The 16,501-nt window shown below is 43.8% G+C and overlaps 1 protein-coding gene across 1 annotated transcript in view; it reads left to right on the forward strand.

The window, feature by feature from the left end:
* CD99L2 (CD99 molecule like 2) overlaps positions 1-16,501 on the forward strand; it is a gene marked incomplete in the record, with an annotated part of 1,047,726 nt that overhangs the window by 376,758 nt on the left and 654,467 nt on the right.

The following is a 16,501-nucleotide window of genomic DNA, read 5'->3' on the forward strand; positions in this document are numbered from 1 at the left end:
GGAAGTTAAACTTGTCTAAAACAGAAGCATCTGATATGTTTCCCCATGACACTGTCACTACGTTTGGTTTTCTCAGGTCTGCCGAGTTCACCTTGGTGGTCTGACACATCTAACCATAAAGTGTTGATTAACTGATAGCTCAGTGCCTGTCTTGGTCTGAGCATCCTAAATGTCTGGCCTCTGGTCTGATTGAATGACATTTAACCAGACTACCTGTAATCGAAGGTCATCTTGTACCAAAGTGAACTTGTATTGCTGGCAGTTAGTGCAGAGGACTAAAGGTCTGCCTTATTAATGAGCTGCTTCGTCTGCCAAAGGTGCAGGGTTTGAATCTTTCCACTTTCATTTACCTGCCTTGTGACACTGATCAAGTCACTTATCTAGACAGTGCTTTGGAGAAATTGAGAAGTTTGGCTAGGCTCCTTAATGGTCTCCAGGACTGCATGTCTAGTAACTTTAAATTTGTAGTCATTGTTTGCCAGTCATTCCTTATTGCATATCTAATTGAGTTCAGAGCGTATTATACTAATATGATCAGCACACCATTTCTTTGGTGTTGGGGGTTGGCATAATGTTTAAGGCATTTGAGTCACAAGGTACAGGGTTTGATTCACACTTATGAAAGGGAAATTGACTAGGTTTAAAATGTCCCAGAACGGCAGCTAGGCTAGTACTTGCCTATGAACCTATGAACTTATAAACATTCATGATCTTAGATGCAGTTTTTAATAAAAGACCATGACTACAAAGAAATCAAATAAATGGTCACCCTTTGGTTTCATATTAGGCAAGACTTTCTTCGTAATCATGCTTCTTGGGTATCTTCATTGTGCAGGTGAGCACTGAAGTCTTCCAGAAGTAGAGTCAACCGTTGTGCCTAAGAAGGTAAAATACTGAAGCAGTTATTGGGGGTCTATGTACAGATAACTAACATAGTTTTCTCTTCTGCAATTCTTGGTCACATTGATGGAGCTAATTTAACTACAGTAAACTCTTAGTTAACCGGAACCCATGGGGATTGGTAGATGCCATTTAAGTGTAGTTTCTGGTTGCTTGAGAGTTACTATTAAAAAACAGACCTGACAAATACTGTACCTTATACTATACCATAAACACTGTTTTGATTTTTTAATATTGAAATACAGTAATTAAAAGGCTGGCTGGAATAACAATAATGTGATATTGTTAATCCTCGTCCACTTCCTTACGTATGGGTTACGGTTCCGATATCGGAACCGAGCCGGCCATATACCAAGCTCGCGCCAGCGATAAACTCTCAAGCTAAGCAATCTCTTACCCATAATCCCCCTCTCCCTGTTACCTCAGATTGAGTTTGCCGCGTCGCCATCAAGTCATGTCAGGCTGTTGCTCTTGAGCTAAGTGAAACCTTTTTTGTCCTTTTATTTCAAAATAAGGACTTTTTCTCTCAGAAAAGTTGATTTTCTGATTTCTCTTACCTTATTACATTTAGCGACTCCCTTTCCTTTTAGTTTTCTAAATTTTTTAGTCACTTTCAGCCTTTTTATCTGATGTAAGGTATCAGTTGATTACCATAGTTGGTAGATAGCCTTTCCTTTCTTTCAAGTAATTTTTTGTTATTGTATTATTGTTGGTATTTGCTTTTCCTTTAACATGACAGATAAAAAAGGTAATACTGGTTTTAAAAGATGTTATGATTGTGGACATAAACTACCTACTTCAGACGCACATTCTTTGTGTGTTTTCTGTTTAGGTGCACCTCACTTAACTGTTGACCCACCCTGTGGGATTTGTAAGAATTTTTCCAACAGGACACTGATAGAGAGGAAAAATAAACTTTTGCTGAAAGTGTTGCTAAAGTCTCCCTTTTCAGAGGCTATTTCTGGGTCGGAGGCCTCAACCCCTCCAAGATCCCATAGAAAGAAGTCTGAGGATGGTTCTAAGGCTAAATCTCATCCTTTGTCCCCGGCTGGGGACTCTCATCAATCAAGAAAGAATGCAAAGATTTCTGCTTTGGATCCAACCCTCTCAGGCCCGACACCTTCGGCGCCGAAAAAGTTCTCTGCACCACCTATGTCTATGGCACCAATGTCCTTTGCTGTATTGGAACTGAGGGGCCCCTCATTTCAGACTTCTTTACCAGCACCGACCTCAGTCGGCGCAGACCACCATTGTTTCGGAACCGACAGCTCAGTCCTTGTTTACTATTTTATCGGTTCCAACCTTGGCACCAACTACTTCGGCACCGACCTTTTCGTTGGTGCAGACCATTACATCGGCACCGATGACTTCCTCGGTGCAGACACCTGTAGTGCAGTCCTTTACAGCACCATTGTTTTCGGTGCAGTCTACTGAGATGGGCACCGACCTGCCCTCATCTCCAGATAGACCTGTTTCCCCTTCAGCTGTTTCTGTGAGATCTACCAGAAGCCTCTCCCAACATGACGTATTGCGACTTGTGGATCAAGTGCTTTTGTCCAGAGGAATTCCATCTCTCAAGACCTATCCTTCTCCCTTGAAATCTGTTGACATAGCACAGTCTTCCCCCTCTATGGTTCCCTTTATGGATCTCTCTAAGGAGCCGCAGTTGCCTTAATGGCAGAAAAATTTTGCTATGACCCAGGATTTGGCTTTTCTCAGCCATCCTGGGACTCCCAGTTGGCAGGCTGGATCACTTAGGGGAGAGGTGACGTCCCCCTTGGGCACTTACCCCTCTTCTAGTGGACCTGCCTTCCAAGTCATGGAGAAGGCCTTGGCGTCTACCGCTGATACTGTGCTTGCTATCTTACCATCCTCCTCTGGACCACTATGTACACAGGTCGCTTCTAGTGGACACCGGGCACAGAGGTCACAGGATACCTCCTTGGTGTTGTCTTCCCCAGCATTTCCCTCTGAGGAAGTTCATCGGAAATCCTCATGCAAGAGGAAGCATATGGACTCCACTGAGGAGTCTCTCACTGAAGACACAGACTTTGATGATGGGGAAGGGTCCCCTTGTTCACCTTCTGACAATATCCTTTGATGATATCCTAGAAATCCTTAAACAGAGAGGTGAATGGCAGTCCTCTAACCCGACTTCTGAGGAGTCTGTGTTCCTGCAGGCTTTTCGCGCACGGCCCCCTACCTCCTGGGTTACCCCACCTGCAGACTAACTGGTTCGGCTCGTTGTGCAGTGTGCATGGAAGACCCCTGATACTGTTGAGGCCATTCCCTGGAGGCCAGACAAAATCTTGTCCCCCCCTGCTTCTGAACCTCATTGGTCTAAAGGTCTCCCTGTAGATGCTCTGGTGGTGGCAGCCGCAACTAAGAAAGATTTGGCAGAAGAGGGAAGCCAGACTGTCCATCCGCCCAACAAAGAGTCCAGGGCACTGGATAGGATAGGGAAGCATACCTTTGCATCAGCGACCTTTGCTATCAGGTCCCTGAATTATATGGCACACTTCACCAGGCTTCAAAGAGACCTAGTATCTGAGCTCTCTGAAACTTTGGCAGGTGCCATGTCTGATGAGGCCCGTGACAAAGTGGCCTTTCAGCTGGCCACTATTGAATCGATTTTGAATTCCTCCATGTGCTTGGTGTCCCACGCATCAGAAGAAGCAGCTAGAGCAGCGAGTTCAGGCATTGTTTTGAGATGACATGCCTGGATGCACTTGTGTAATTTCGCAGAACCCTTCAAGGCTTCCTTTCTCAATGCTCCCATCGAGTCATCCTCCTTGTTTGGACCCAAAGTCAAAACTACATTGGCCAGGTGTGAACAGGACAGTAAGACCCTGTCTGCTATAGGTGTCCATTATTCCTCCCCCCCAACATGCTTTCTCCAGAAACCAAAAGAGCGGGAAGATGTGGTACAGAAAATCTCAGGGTCCTTTCTGTGACACACAGGCCGATCTTTCCCTTAGGGGCAGAGGGGGAAACTCACAAGGAAGATGCCTTTTTTGGGGCAGAGGGGGTCCGCGTAATCAGGGTTCCAGAGACACCTTCTCCGGGCAATCCTACCAGCGCTCCCAGAGTGGTTGGGGGACGTTTCTCTTTGTACCCTTCTGCCTGGCTAAACATTACCAATGATTCTTGGGTACAAAGGATAATAACCAGAGGTTACAAGATCCCCTTCGAACTTTGTCCTGTCCCTCCTTCAAGATTTCCCGATGTTCCACCCAGTCAAAGGGAAGAAGCAGCTCTAGAGATTACAAAGCTGCTAAACGAGAGTTATCCAAGTAGTCCCAACAGACCAGATAGGATCCAGATTCTACTCGAGACTATTTTTGGTGCCAAAGAAAACCGGGGACTGGTGACCAATTTTGGATCTCAGTGTGCTAAACAAATTTGTGAGTGTGCAAAAATTTTGGATGGTCACTATACAGTCTATCATTCCTCTCTTGGAAAAAGATGATTGGATGTGCTCGATAGATCTTCAGGATGCGTACTACCACATAAAGGTGGACAGACCATCAAGAAGATTCCTGAACTTCTGTGCAGGAGCCAGTCATTACCAGATGTTCATCGTGCATACAGCTGCAGTAATCACAGATGGGTTCTCTGCCGTCAGGCAGTCCCTCGGTCGGCCGAATTCCAAAGTCTAGGTCCGGCGTCGGTTGTTGTCGCTTTCTTTCCTGACGTCAGAGAGGCAGGGGTATATAAGACACAGCCGGCGCCATTTTCTTCAGTCTTTTTTGCCGCGCGGTGCCCGAAGCAGAAGCAGTTCGCAAGTGCCGGTCGGCCAGCTCCTGAATTTACGAAAAATTGGAAACCGAAGTCTTCATTAAAGCTAAGTACCCCGTTGGGGAAACTTTTCTTGCCTCAGACCGATGTCAGAAAAAGTTAACAATTGTATTTCTTCTGGGAAGCAAATACCGCATAAGGATTTCCATTCCCTTTGCATATCTTGTTTAGGCCCAGACCATGACGTTTCGGGCTGTCGCTTTTGCGCTACTTTCAATAAACGCACTATTAAGCGTCGGGCGGAGTTCGCCCAACACTTTTTTGGTACAGCCTTTGATTATAAAATGTCGTCGGAGACTCCGACTACCGTTTTGACCAAAAAACGCAAGGACAAGGACCGACACATGAGGTCTGCGGTCCCCACCAACACCACGCCAAAACCGTCTACCCGTGGTCCGGTTCTCAGCGAGACGCCCATGCAGTCCCTGACTACCGACGACACTTCTTTGGCGGTGTCTTCTGTAACTGAGACCGCAGGTTCCTCGGCCCAGATCCAGACTACAACCACTGAAGCCACTGTGAGCGTTGAGCCTCCTAATGTGGACAGGTCCACTTCCACCCATGGTGTCTTTAGACCTTCATCTTCCTTTTCCATTAAGGCCTTTACTAAGTCCAAATCAGCCAGGCATCCCAAGAGGCCAGTTGCACAGGGCCCATCCCCAGGCCCCATGCCTAAAAAGCAGATGCTTAAAATGGTTGAAGATTTAATTACTCTTATCAGGGGTTCCCAGCCCTCTCCAGACAAGAGGCCCAGAGTGGAGGAAGATTCTCCCTCTTCTGATCAGGGCTCCATTTTTTTCAGAACAATCTGATGTGGAGGAACACTCTTACTCCCCATTTGAAGACTCTGATGCAGAGCAGTCCATTCCTTCTGTATCTCCCCCTGAGGATTTTTCTTTTGGGGAAACCTTGCACACCTTGAGGGAACACTTCCATTGGGAAGGCCAAGACTTTTCTGATTCCAAGAAAAGACTTAGGGAATTTCTTTTGTTACCTCAACACAGACCTCTGGCGATACCTCCTGTCTTGGACGTACTTGATGATGTTTATTCGGAGGCTTGCCTTAATCCGGATTCCCTGCCTCCTGCCCCAGTCAAGCCTGATAGGTACTACAGAGTTCCTAACTCTCACCAATTTCTTTACAAAAGCCATAATGCTGACCCTGAAACCATTTCTTAAGGTCCCAAGGGAATGATGGCCTCTACTGCTAAGAATCCACTACCTTCAGAAAGAGAGTCAAGATCCTTAGAAAGGTGGGGAAAAAGGTATATACCTCGGCCACCCTAGCTATGAGGGCCTTAAATTGTCAGTTTCATATGCTTAAATAGCAGCAGTTTCTGTTATCACAATTAAGAAATAAAATGTCTCAACCTGAGCAACCAGATTTGAAGGAGTTGCAGGATATGATGCATAGTGCAGAACAAGTGGGTAAACACACTTTACAATGTGGCTATGATGCCCTAGAGGCCTCAAGTAGAGCTGCTGTTACAGGATCAGTCATTCGTAGACATGCATGGCTTAGGGAACAAATCTTGCCTGATCATGTGAAAGCTAAACTACTAGATGCTCCTTTACAAAAGGATGTGCTATTTGGTACTAATGCTGAGGAGATACTACGGAAAATGGAAGAAAAAGCCAAATCTATGCAAACAGTCAAAGCTTTTCTACAGGTTCAACCACCACGTTTTAGCAGAAATTGGCCTTCTAAAAACTGGTCCTTTCCAGCCACGGACAAGCCCCAAAGAGGCGCACAAGGGGCAGAGGGCAATCACAAGGATCATATAGAGGCAGGCAATGGCAAACTCCAGCACCAAGAGGTGGCGAAGACAGTGCACAACAATACAGGAAACAAACCCAATGACTTCCTCCTTTCCATGCCAAGCAAGTATCAGCTGGCAGCACCCTTGGGAGGAAAGCTGGCATTATTTACAAGAAATTGGCATATTGTCACAACAGACAAATGGATCCTGGATGTTATAAACAGAGGCTACAGATTTCATTTTCACACTCTCCCAAAAATGAGAGGCATGCCAAACCTGCCACACAATCAAAGGGCAGAGGCACAACTACAAATTTCAAAGTTCATAGACATGAAAGCTATTCAAGAGGTACCTACTCACGGACAAGGTCAAGGTTTTTATTCCAGGCTATTTCTGGTACCAAGGAAAGGAACCGACTGGAGACCCATTTTGGACTTATCCATCCTAAACACATTCTTACTTGTACCAAAATTCAAGATGCTCACATTACAGCAGCTTCTTCCCATGCTGGGCAAGGAGTTTTGGCTGGTAACATTGGACCTCAAGGAGGCATACCTGCATGTCCCAATCAGACAAAGCTGCAGAAGATACCTCAGATTTCTTGCAGGTTCAATACACTATCAATTCTCTGCATTGCCCTTTGTCTTATCTACTGCGCCCAGACTATTCACAAAATGCCTGGCATCAGTAATTGCCTACTGCAGACTTCAAGGGATACAAATTTAGCCTTATTTGGACGACTGCCTGATCCAAGCAGACAGCAAGCACCTACTTCTGGAACATCTGGCTTATGCAACATGGTTACTGAATTCTCTAGGCTACACAATCAACAAAGAGAAATCCAGGCTAACACCATCTCAGAAAATAACTTTCCTGGATGCCAACTTGGACACAAACACCCAGATGGCCTATCTTACGCCAGAAAAACAGGGGCAACTAACTCAGTACTTCAAAACACTAGCAAATTGTACCAGGCTTACTGCAAGGAAAATCCTGCAGGCTCTGGGCTTCATGGCATCTTGCATTCTTTTAATCCCATGTGCAAAGTTGCATATGAGGAAACTTCAATGGTACCTAAAAAACCTATGGTCTCAACACAGCCACAGTTTGGAAACAATAATACCAATAATTCCATGTTTGCAAAAGGAATTTCTATGGTGGGCCCAAGCATTTCAAACAAACACAGGTCTTCCATTCTGCAAGCCTCAAGCAAATCAAGTCATCACAACAGACGCTTCAGATCACGCCTTGGGGGCGCACATGACAGACAGGTGCATTCAGAGCAAATGGTCCCAAAAGGAAAAGCACCTTCACATCAATCAAAAAGAAATGCTAGCAGTGATCAATGCAATTACAGCTTTCAAGGACCTCCTGCATCCAGGACAATTATTGATAAGAACAGACAACACCACAGTAATATGGTACATAAACAAGCAAGGAGGAACACATTCATACCCCCTGTGCAGACTAGCCATGACACTTTGGAACTTGGCTCTGGAATGGCAAATCGAACTTCAAGCACAGTACTTGCCAGGCTTGGCAAACACGCTGGCAGACAATCTAAGCAGAAATATGACAGATCCACACGAATGGAAGTTGCATCCTCAAGTGTTTACAAAGATAATCCAAGCGTGGGGGAGGCCAGACATAGATCTCTTCACCTCCCACAGGAATCATCAATTGGAAAGGTTTTGCTCAAGGACCTTTCATCCAAAGGCCTGGAGAGTGGACACCCTTTCATTCAGTTGGACAGCATGGACAGTTTACGCTTTCCCACCTCTGCCTCTTCTGCCCAAGGTGCTCTTGAAAGCAAGAGCAGACAGACCGAAGATGATACTGATTGCTCCAGACTGGCCAAGACAACACTGGTATCCACTACTGAGGAGCCTAACACATACTCCTCCCTGGCCCCTACCTCTAATGCCTCTTCTGCTGACTCAGCACAGCTACGAAACTCTTTACAGTCAGCTGAAAACACTCAATCTCGCTGCATGGAAAATTCCTTAACACCACAACAGACTCTACTCCCCAAAGAGGTGCAGGATGTCATTTTGGAGGCCAGAAGGCCATCTACTAGAAAGGCTTACTCCGCAAAATGGAAACGGTTTTGCTCTTGGAATGAGAAAAAAGGCCAGGACCCTAAAAAACTGAATTTGCCTCAGGTATTACAGTATCTAGCTGAGCTGCTGAACAGTGGACTTTCATTTTCCTCCATAAAAATCCATGCCTCAGCCATTTCTGCAGAATTCAACACGGATCCACCCTTATTCTCTCACCCACTCTTAAGACAGTTCCTCAGAGGGGCTAAGAATATAAGACCACCAAGGAAACGACCAATACCAGCCTGGGATCTTAATTACATTCTAGAAAAATTAACATTGCCTCCCTTTGAACCAGCTGCCTCAACAGATTTGCAATACTTGTCCTGGAAAACAGCTTTCCTTCTGGCCATTACCTCAGCTCGTAGAGTATCGGAACTACAAGCCCTCATGGCTGTGCAGCCCTTTCTCATCTTCCATCAGGATAGGGTTTCCCTTCGAACCAACCCATCATTTATGCCTAAAGTGGTATCCAGGGTAGCTTTAAATCAAGCCATACACTTACCTACCTTTTACCCCAATCCTCAAAACAAAGGGGAAAGGCTCCTACACTCCTTAGACATCCATAGACAGCTATGTTATTATTTGGACAGAACAAAGCCTTTCAGGAAATCAGAACAACTCTTTGTGTCCTATGCTGTAGGAGCTCAAGGGAAGCCAGTTTCCAAACAGACTATTTCAAAATGGATAGGCCACTGCATACGGTTTTGTTACTCCTATCATGGAAAATCTGTCCCTACAGGCATCAGATCCCACTCCACCAGGGCCACAGCTACCTCTACATCCTTCCTCAGAGGAGTTCCTACCAAAGATATTTCGGAGGCAGCCACTTGGAGTTCTGTGCATACCTTCACAAAACACTACTACCTGCCTTTATATTCCAAAACTAGAGCAGGCTTTGCCACTGCTGTGTTGCAGGGCATTCTGGCTCATCCCAGTTCCACCTAGTGCCTACCACCCTGTGTGTAGCTTTGGGATTCTACCCATCTGTGATTACTGCAGCTGTATGCACGATGAACATAGTACAGTTTTGTACCTACCATAAATGTAGATGTTCGAGTGCTAATACAGCTGCAGTACAGTTTTCCCTCCCTCCTTCCCCTCTTGGTAAAGGCCTAGGGCCTAACCCCTCTTCATACAACCTGATGGGGTTATCCTTCTATGGTATATTTGCTTGCAACTACTGATTTTTGATTATATTGCATTTCATGTATATAAATATAATTTATGTATTGCCTTCCTTCTGGGGGAACCTGACATCTGGGGCAAGAAAGACTGAAGAAAATCTCTGACGTCAGGAAAGAAAGCGACAACAACCGACGCCGGACCTAGACTTTGGAATTCGGCCGACCGAGGGACCGCCTGATGGCAGAGAACCCATCTGTGATCACTGCAGCTGTATTAGCACTCGAACATCTACATTTATGGTAGGTACAAAACTGTACTTTCAGAGTACTGCCCTTTGGACTCTCTACAGCCCCCAGAGTGTTGACAAAGTGCATGGCAGTTGTCACAGCTCACCTGCAACTTCAAGGTTTTCAGTTTTTTCCATATCTAGATGACTGGCTCCTCTCTGCCCCCACCAGACACCTATTGGAGGAAGCCCTGGCATACTCTCTCAATACTATCGAAAAGTTGGGCATAACAATAAACTGGCAGAAATCCAATCTCACCCCTTCTCAGTCCACAGAATTCATAGGGGTCATTTTGGACTCAAAAACTTGCAGAGCGTCCATACCGGAACACAGAATATCAAGAATCAGACAGCAACTGTTATTAGTTCTTTCAATGGAAAAGTCCACACCTCACTCGATCCTGCAGCTGTTGGGCTCCATGGCAGCTTGAATCACCATTGTCCCCTTATCCAGGTTTCACATGAGGCTTCTACAATGGCTACTGCTCACACAATGGTATCCTTTCCAGCTTCCCCTTTCAGCCAAGATTCACGTAACTCAGAGATGCAAACAAGATTTAAAGTGGTGGTTGAACCACAACCCGTCACAATGGTCTCACCCCTACTCCCCTCAGCAGCCCAAGGCTACAGTGACCACGGACACCTCCCTGATGGGGTGGGGAGGGCTATGTCAGGGTCAGACAGTCCAAGGCACTTGGTCCGAAGTGGAGGCCCATCTGCATATAAATGTTTTAGAGCTGAGAGCAGTACTTCTGACGTTGCAGGCATACCATCCCTGGGAGAATTGTGATACAATCAGACAACATGGCAGTAGTCTGGTACGTCAACAAACAGGGCGGAACCAAATCCTACCCCTTCTGTCGAGAGGCCATGAGGATATGGCAATGGGCGATGGCTACCAACCGCTTTCTTCTGGCAACACACATTCCCGGGAGTTCCAACGTGATAGCAGACAGACTCCGCAGGTGCATTCTTCAACCTCACGAGTGGTCCCTGAATCCTCTCATAGCGGCGGAGATCTTTCACCGTTGGGGCCATCTATGCTGCGACCTCTCTGCATCCCCGACCAACTTCAAATGCAGCAACTACTTTGCCCTGATTCCCCTTCCAGGACAGTCACCCAGGGATGCTCAAGTTCACGATTGGCCTTCGGGTCTTCATGCCTTCCCACTCACTCCCCTCATTCCCCTGTTTCTAAAGAAAGCCCACCAATTGAAGAGCAAAGTGATCCTTATTGCTCCATATTGGCCTCGTCAGATTTGGTTCCCCTTTCTGTGGCCTCACCTGCTAGATCAACCATGGATTCTTCGTCCAACCTCGGAGTTGATCTCCCATCCGCAGAATCTGATTCACCCCAACCTGCACAGTCTGAAGCTCACAGCTTGGCTCCTCCAATTCCCTTGATTGCCAGGCAAAATGATCTTCCCTCACAAGTACGGGACATTCTTATTGCATCTCATAAGCCCTCCACTAGAATGACTTATCTAGGCAAATGGAAAAGATTTACCTGTTGGCTGAAAGATAAGGAAATTGATCCCTTTTCAGCACTGGTGTCAATGGTACTCTGATATCTAACCGCCCTTTTTCAATCGGGGATGTTAGCATCTACCATTAGAGTACATTTGGTTGCCATCTCTAATTGCCACGAGAATGTCCAAGACTCCTCCCTCATGTCTCACAAGTTATGTAAAGCCTTCATAAAGGGTGTGAATCATCTGAAACCCCCTTTCAGGGAACCTGTTCAACCTTGGGATTTATCTTTAGTTCTTCAAGCTCTGACATTGCCCCCTTTTGAACCAGCTGCTTCATGCGACCAAATATCTGTCGTGGAAGACCTTGTTTTTGGTCGCTATTACTTCTGCCAGATGTATCTCTGAGCTTCAGGCCCTATGTACAAAGAGTCCATACTTGATTTTTCATCCAGACAGGGTATCCTTAAGAACTAATCCTTCCTTCTTGCCAAAAGTCATTTTTGAAATGTCTATTAATCAGACCATTGAATTGCCAGTGTTTTTTCCTGATCATTCTAACGAGGGAGAGTACTGCCTACATACCCTAGATGTACACACGACAACTCCGTTTTTATTTACAAAGGACTAAATCTTTCCGTAAATCAGACCAGTTATTTTTGGCTTTTTCTGGATCTAGAGTAGGATGTGCTGTTGCTAAGGTCACATTGGCTAGATGGTTAAAAGACACTGACCCGTATTTATTCGGTACACAATACTTCTTTGCCAACTACCATCAAGGCTCATTCAACAAGGTCAGTGGCAACTTCTGCTGCCTTCCATGCCAGAGCCTCTTTACATGACATCTGTGCAGCTGCAACTTGGGCCACTCCTCATACCTTTAGCAATCATTGTAAGTTGGACTTGGCCGTCAGGGGAAGAGCATCTTTTAGTTCTATGGTGCTCAGGAATGTCCTTCCATGAAGGCCTCCCAGGAATAGAGGTAGCTGTGGACTCTATCCCATACGTAAGAAGTGGACAAGGATTAACAATATCAGATAAAGAAGTTATGTCTTACCATAACGTTCCATCTGTATTGTTGATCCTCGTCCACTCATTACGACCCTCCCTCATTCCCCCTCCTATGGCTTCTAGTGGATCTCACCATCCTTCTCTTTAGGTCATTTGACTAGAGATAGCCTGTACCTTTTTCTGACTTGCAAACTCAATCTGAGGTGACAGGGCGAGGGGGATTATGGGTAAGAGATTGCTTAGCTCGAGAGTTTATCGCTGACACGAGCTTGGTATATGGCCGGCTCAGTTCTGATATCGGAACCGTAACCCATACGTAATGAGTGGACGAGGATCAACAATACAGATGGAACATTATGGTAAGACATAACTTCTTTTTCTAAACTTATATTTCCGCCAGAAAGAGTGGCACATGGAATGGTTTTCAGTGGCAAACTGAGTGGACTGGAATTGAATGAACTGAATAGAGTGAGTGAGTGCATGCATGAAAGCAGAAGCAACTGTGTGTGAGAGATTGGAGAGATGCATGAAAGCTGAAGTGTGTGTGTGTGTGTGTATGTGTATGTGTGTGTGATCAGAGAGAGAAAGAATGAGTGAATACATATATGAAAGCAGAAGCGAAAGTGTGTGAGAGATCAGAGAGCCTTATGAAAGCTGAAGAGTGTGCATGTGAGAAATCGGAGAGAGAAAAAGTGAGTAAATGCATGTATGAAAGCTGAAGATACTGTGTGTGTGTGTGTGTGTGTGTGTGTGTATGCGCGCAAGGGAGCCCGCAGGATTTTTTGAGGGGGATGCAAACCCAGAGCCCCACCCACATAGTTCTCCCTGCCCCTGCCAACATAGCCACGCCCATGTCCAACCCCCAAGCCCCGCCCACACAGCCATTCCAGTGTCCCATTACTTGGCTATTTCTCCCAATTTGCCATAGACACTGTTCAAATCTCTGTGTGCATACTGTTTACAATGATTACAGGCAGTTGGATTTAATTTACAGCTTTTATTTCAAACATTATAGCCCAAACACTGAGACATTTACTAAACCTAAACAAAGCAATAGTCTTACCATGAAAACAGACTTGACATTAAAGCTTCTCTACTTTTGAAACTCACATTCAATGAAACAGCATTGAAACCCACATTCAAAGAAAATGCATCTGGCCAGTGGCAGGTTATTTACCTTTGAACTGTTTTCAAGCAATAGGCTCCTTGCACACTGTTAGGGCCATGCAAAATATTTGATTTACCTGATTGTATTAATTATAATATATAATTGAATTATATCCCTTGTATTATACAGCAACACTTGAGTGTCTCTGCCGAAGTAAAACTAATCTGAATAATTCCACATTAAAGATATCTGAAACTAATGAAGATGTTGTTGTTAGAAAACTGTATATTTCAGTGTTTCATCTACAAATTCAGTGCCTGCTGCCGTCAAAGAATAAATTGCCTATGTTAAATTAAAAAATGGTAAGCTGGTATATTGCAATAGAAAATGGATGGCAAGCTGAAAAACAGGTTCATAGTTATTAGGCATCTCATCCAAAGGAGGACATCCTCAGGACTGCAGCATACAGATGTACATGCTGTAGGAATAGAACCTCAAGCCTCTCCATTAAGATGCAAGTATTCTACTTGTGGTGCTACTAACATAGCTTTAAAACTATACCACAATAGAGATACCATTTGCTAAACAAAACAGTTGCACATTATAAATAGACTTTGCATGAGCAGCAGTAAACTTAGCTTCCCTTAAAACTCAGTTCCTTGAAAATGCACTTAATTCCACCTGCTAACTCTAACTTGGGCATTTCGCTTTCTCTCTCGCAAACATAACACAACCCTCAAGGCCTCAACCTTAGTGCAAGAAATCTGGACAAAGCCTAAAATAAATAGGGACAGATTATAAATATGGCTCTCATAAACTTAGAAAATTGCAAGAGTAACAGGATTTGTGTTAGTATGCATTTTTCTAAATGATATGACATCTAAAACTGAAATGTCTCATTATTTAGCAACTTCAATCCTTTTTAGGAGGAATATGGGGCAAAAATCTGGACATTCTGCAAAAACCTGGCCAGCTGAGGGGTATGCTACCTCACTCTTATACACACACACAAAATAATTCTGGTCAGACTTGAATTAGTTCTGGGAAGGTTGCACTGTACGGCACCGTGCTTGATCTGAAGTGGGCGAAATCCTGGTAGCCAGTGATAACTGATCTGCAGCTCAGCAATGTGGAGCATTAAAGCATTTTTAGCAGAGCATTGTTTCATCACTACCTGTTGTGTTTGCACATAAGCTGTAGCTATTTCAAACATTTGCCTTTTTTGATTACTACAGAGTACATTTACCCACCAGAGCTATTGTGTTTTGACTTCAGTGTGGAGCTTACCTAGTTGTTGCAGGGCTTGGCTTTTAAGTAAGGTAGCAATGCTTATTTACCATATACCATTAAAGCCACCCAACTACAAAAGTGTACTAACACACAGACACTGCTATAAGTCACTGGTCTCCAATAAAACGTAACGAGCTTCTGAAAATACTGTAATCCTGTCCTTTTATTACAAATACTGTCATATGCATTTCAATACCCAAGGCTTATACATTATCTAGTTATGTAAATATTCTCTGCATGGCAACAACAGCCACAAATACTAAACTTCAAATCTACCAATATAAAGCTATAAATTACCTATACAAAACTTCTTTTTACCAATTCATTATTTAAGCATACTTAAACATTTTTTAACATATTAATACTATGAATTCAAATGTTACATATAATATAATTCATATTTCTAAATTCATCCCATTGGGAAAGAGAGTGTTAAAATTAATAATATACCTAGATTCTGGCTTTAAAATTTTGAAACCTTGCTAATTGCATTTAATTAATCAATTAATGTAATTAGAAGGTGGTTCTTATAGACTTGCTTCTGAACATGTTAACTATTCCATTGAAGGCGAAGGCCGAGGTACCAGAATCAGAAATAAAATATTTTATTCTTCAGTCTATGCTGTTATTTCCGTTGTTGTGGTTTTCGGTATATTTGGACCTTCCTTGGACACATCCAGAGCCACTACAATGGGGGGTGGGGTGCAATAAGTATGTCATAATTTGAAATGTCTCTGGCTGACAGTGATGGCTCTGACACTCATACCTCAACTTCAGAGCAAGAAATCTGGACAAAGCCATACATAGAACTAGAAGTGGGACACAGGCCCAAAAATAAGGCCAATTTTTAAATATTGGTCTTATTAACTTAGATAATAGAACAGTAGTAGGTCTTGCATTAGTACGAATTTTTTGAAGGGTATAAAATCTGAAACAAAAATGTCTGCCATTATTTTCTAACTTCAATCTTTAATGACTTGCCACTAATTTGCCAGAAAACCACATTTTTATGAAAAACAGACCAAAATGTGATGCAAAAATACCTGTCAAAAAAGGGACACCTTTTTAATATTAACATTGTTAACTTGAGCAGCTAACAAAATAAGAGCATCTACATGCATTTCTGAAATAAAAGTAATCTATAACTCTGATCACTACAGTTATATATAATTGTAAACCCTCCACATTTTCTTCCAAAATTGCCATTTGGAGAGCAACATTTTGAGCCAAAATTGGGGACAAATGAGAGGTTTGGATATTCCTAATCTACAAAGTGATTTGCACGTACCTCTCAACCTCTTAATGCAGGAAATCTGGACAAGGCCCAAATATATTGGGGGGAACATACAAACACTACTAAAAATTGTTCTTGTATAAACTTAAGACAGTCTTGCATTAGCATGCATTTTTCTGAAGGTTATAATGTCTGAAACTCAATGTCTGTCATTTAGTGACTTAATTCCTAAATGATTTGCTAGAAAACCACAAATTTTATGAGGAACAAACCAAAAATAAGAAGCAAATATCTATTCATTCTGCAAAGATATGGACAACTGAGAGGTATAGTTCAACCGGGGCTGTCTGAGTTTGCTACTCCCCTCACAAAATCATGGTCAAATGGAGCCTCCCCCCTGCAGCCATTCCAATGTCCC

This window comes from Protopterus annectens, chromosome 15.part0 (genome assembly GCF_019279795.1).
Source record: "Protopterus annectens isolate FY-2018-M chromosome 15.part0, PAN1.0, whole genome shotgun sequence".
NCBI classification, from domain to species: Eukaryota; Metazoa; Chordata; order Ceratodontiformes; family Protopteridae; genus Protopterus; species Protopterus annectens.